Genomic DNA, 4,800 nt, shown 5'->3' with positions numbered 1-4,800 from the left:
AAGGAAAACCTCATTGATTTTGCAGCAGAATAAGCACAATATACTCTACTGTCTTCGCTTGCGGATAGCGTGATCCGTGAATTCCTGATACACTGCTGACTGCGAGTTACTTTAGAGTTCACTATACCTATGTGATTTTCCTAATCACCCATTCCTGTGTACTAGAACCGCCTTTTCAATTATTTAGACTTTAGTACGACGGATAACTCAGGAGGCCCTAGAGTAGTGGAAAAATTCCTTCGCCCGGTTGGAAAACTGGATTGAATGCACAACAATCGCCTCCAACAACGCAACAAAAATCACAGTAAGAAAGGACATGCGTCAAAACGCTCCATCAAAATATACAAGATGCCCGCTCGTTTCAAACCTAACTGAGTTCGACGGACATGCCTAAACCTAGAGTAACCAGTAGTGTAAACCTTCTGCTGTCTTGTAATTCCACTGAGCTATATTTCTCACCAAATAGGACTATATTGTTGCATAACAACGTGCCGATTTACAGACTATGCAATACTCCGGCTGCGCACAGTTTGCGCATTATGCTCGCCAATCTTTTGCAGATATACTATAGTCAAATTAATCAGAGTCGAGATCAAATAAGCGAATGACTTACACCTCCACTGGTCACGCATTTGTGTCACTGTAATAAAGGAGTTATTTATTGTCATCCGCAAAACTAAGCACAAGGATAGTGCTGACAAAGATTCATTTATTTGCAAATTAAAATCGATCAAATCGTTTCTAATAAGCACGTAGATATGCTTGCAATATTGTTGCACTTTTGAGTGCAGGACACCACCAAGTGAGATACGCGACTACTTAAAACACAGGGTAATTCATCATGAATACAATGAACAAAAGTAGCAAGGCAGTTTAAATGCTTGGATTCAATTTTCAGCGGCAACCGTTAAAATATTGGTGATCGGAGCAGATGCTGCCTATTATTATCGCCCCAGAATGCGATTAACCAACGTTTATCCTAAATTCAAACACCTATTGGTACTTTCTTCTATTCTTCTGTTGCACAACACGATTCTTCATTTGTGTCAATTCGTTTGAACTTCGGACCATTGGGACCAAAACACGATACGACAAGTCACTACAAAACTTTGAGACGTTTCAGTCTATTAAGATTCTCGACTTCAGGTGGGGTTTCGAGCACCTCACAATGTAAAAGGCCATTAGTGTGTAAGGAATGCTGGTAGGCTAAAATTGCTTTCAAGGTCACTAACTTGTTGCGAGCTTCCTGGATCTAATATGCCTATCTGATCAGCATATCTTCTTGGGCTGTCAATAACACCACAGCAATCCCAAAGGACGGATACACGCACTTCAAGGAAGGTACTGAGAGATCGAAATGCGGCTCCGATTGCGGACGCAGTATGTCGCCTGCTGGTTTGGTTCACCTTCAGGGAAAAAGCCTGGGTGGACGTTCTTCTGCACGCTTGAGATTTGCTGAGCAGTTTAAGTAAGACGTACGCAACATCTGTTTAAATGCCATGCCATAATTAACTTTTTTCCTCATCAGCCTTCTCAAGGCTTCGACGTTTACAGGAACGATGGAACCGCCTATGTATTTTCCGCTTCCCTACAACAGTAATAAAGAAGGTAAACAGGGTGCTTTATGTCACTAAAATAACCAATCGACTGATTTTCAATGAAACGCTTCCGTAAACTTCCAAAATTCCTTCGGAATCTTACCAATCTATTTCTTTATATCTTGGCACTGTAGCACAGGGTTCAACAGGCATGCCTTTATTTTCAAGTGTCCGCAGCGTTAACTTTTCTGCATATAGTCATCGGTACGTTTGTACATTCTGTTCCCTATCAGTTTTAACTTTTCCTGCAAACCATCCAACCTTCTGTGCGCTGAATAAAAATCCACATTTAGAGTAGCCTGGTATTGACTTTTCATCGTCAGAAAACTAAAAAACAATAGTCTCCGCTTTTAGGGCGCTTACGTCTGCCCTTTCATTTCCATGATGGCCTCCTTCTCTTATCTAAGTTTTCCATCTTCCTCGCCTGTCTGCTAGTTACTGTAACGCGTTCCGAGTCCAGGCGGCGTCACCTTTGACTTCTCAGTATCAGTAGACAAAAAACATCTTTCTCTTCTCACAGCAACTTCGGGGCCATAATTGGTCAATCCAAAACTTCAAAAGCCACCTTGTCCCAGCTAATTAATCGGTCAACAGGCATGCCTTTATTTTCAAGTGCCCGCAGCGTTAACTTTTCTGCATATAGTCATCGGTACGTTTGTACATTCTGTTCCCTATCAGTTTTAACTTTTCCTGCAAACCATCCAACCTTCTGTGCGCTGAATAAAAATCCACATTTAGAGTAGCCTGGTATTGACGTTTCATCGTCAGAAAACTAAAAAACAATAGTCTCCGCTTTTAGGGCGCTTACGTCTGCCCTTTCATTTCCATGATGGCCTCCTTCTCTTATCTAAGTTTTCCATCTTCCTCGCCTGTCTGCTAGTTACTGTAACGCGTTCCGAGTCCAGGCGGCGTCACCTTTGACTTCTCAGTATCAGTAGACAAAAAAGTGTACATCTTTCTCACAGCAACTTCGGGGCCATAATTGGTCAATCCAAAACTTCAAAAGCCACCTTGTCCCAGCTAATTAATCGGCCAATGGTTGAAAACCCCTTAAGAATTTTATCACGAATAATCTAGCAGCCTAGGTTTGGTGTTTATTCATTTAGCTTTGCCTGCTTTTGGAGTTTTACTTGAAGTTGTTTTCTACTGTATTTTGTTGCATTTTTAGCCATTCAATAAACTAGTTGTATATAATTTATTTTTATGTCAATAATCAATCTCGGTTTACGTCTCGGTTTGCGTCTCGACGCTTTTCTAAGATGGTTTTCTGCTATTTGTCCGATATAGACTGAGTTTTGCGCTAAATGGCTTGTTTTCAATCCTCTCTTTTGGCCAGTTGGCGTACCACTTTGCAAATAGTGGAGCATTTCAGTGTGTACGTTTTCACTTCTGTCCAGGATTTCCTTATTAAATTTCCTTCCGCATTTGTATTATTGGAGACGCACCTGGCCGTTGCCGATATACACATTAAGTATTTTTAAATAACATGATTATTAATGATTTACGTTCTCACATGATGGCTCTGCAGCCAATAAAACTGACGTATAGCAATCCTAGTGTATTCAGCAGTAGTTACTTCTACTTTGGTTTTTCTAATATGATAGACATTCCCAATAAACTGCTCAATCCTTTTGTATTCATACGAGTGAGCCTTAATATAACAAGGTATTACTATTTCACGCAAGAAACACCGCAAACAGGTTAATTTGCACTTACTAAAACGTACAACTCCCTCTGAATTTGCAAGCACCACCATGAAATATTTTTTTCTGTGCACAAAATTTAATTTTCCGAATAGAACCAGATGAGCCACGGGATGTTTTCGAACTATTAACCGAAAATTGGATTAAATATTAAATTGCACTACCAACACATTTCATCGTGCCCGAATATTACAAAACAGGCTAAGTTAAGGGCATTGAAGTCCTTAATGAACGACTAAGAATTGCGCTCGCCTGTAAATTTGGTGTTACCGGAAATACTAATCATTGAGAGTATGCGAGTAATATGTGTAAATTCGCTTTGCATCCGTATGAAAGGAAAGATCCGTTGCGGAGTCGTTGTGGAGTCGCATTGTAGTATTTGCTTGTATCTTTGCAATGAACGACTGGTGTCAATGAATATCGAGGAAACTTGAAGAAGACACAATCAGGAGAAGGTAGATGTTCAGTTTCCGTAAGTCAGATGCAAATGAGAATTTTGCTTTGCGGTACATCCTAAACGTGACATCAATTTACACCGGTTGCCCGCCAGAATGGAAGTAGGCGAACTCTTCGACTTCCAGTCACTCTTTCTTCCTCATCTGACGTACAGGAGATTTTGAAGCGGGCTGGCGGCATTCAAAAGGACAACACAATGATCAGGCACCCATCTGAGGATCGTCCCCTAGACGCGCGAAAGCTTGGTCATAGCAGGTCAGGGGTGGAAGCACGAAACAGGCTTCCACCGGGCACCAAACCAGACGACCCCAAACTCATGACCAAGCCGATTGTGGTCATATCCCTCCGTGCTTTCGAGGGCAGGCCGATGAAACCAGCTGCGTCTCCGGACAAAAGTTTTTATTCGACCACCACAAGCTTCACGCCCACTAAAGGCAGGGACGCCCTGAAGGAGGCAAACCCCACATGCAAGCAGCGCACAAACTACTTGGAGCTATCAACGCTTATCTCCGTATCAGAGGACACAGCTGCAGCCGTGCACTCTCCAAGAAATTCGCAGCCTCTGAACTGGACTGAATCAGGTGTGCGGGACAAGAAGCGAATCCAATCTCGAGCTCCACTCCGTCAAAAGCGGCCCCTCTGCTTGTGGACACAATCGCCACACAGTACGCCGACACCCACAGCCATAAACAAGACTACAGCCATCCGGAAAATCCCTCGTACATCCAGTTCGCCACGCTGATCACTGGCGGATCGGGTGCCCACAAAAACACGAAAGAAGAGCGACTGCAGCCAAACAAGCCACATAAAACTCGCCAGATTAGAAAACTGCTGACTGGCTTCAAGGTGAAGTCTTCCGCGAAAACGAGCCTCTTGGGAGCGCCACCAAAATCATTATATCTTGGTGCCACCGCCCAGCGTTCAGGGTCTCAGAGAGACACTTTTCCGGTCAAATCGCGCCAAAACACCGAAGGATCCAGAAAGGCGAAAGCTTGCAGCAAACCTTTGATCAACAGCAAATCTAGTCGACGAAAAGGGGATGC

The sequence above is a fragment of the Opisthorchis viverrini genome (genome assembly GCF_000715545.1).
Source record: "Opisthorchis viverrini unplaced genomic scaffold opera_v5_677, whole genome shotgun sequence".
NCBI classification, from domain to species: domain Eukaryota; kingdom Metazoa; phylum Platyhelminthes; class Trematoda; order Opisthorchiida; family Opisthorchiidae; genus Opisthorchis; species Opisthorchis viverrini.
This window is presented reverse-complemented; position numbering follows the sequence as displayed.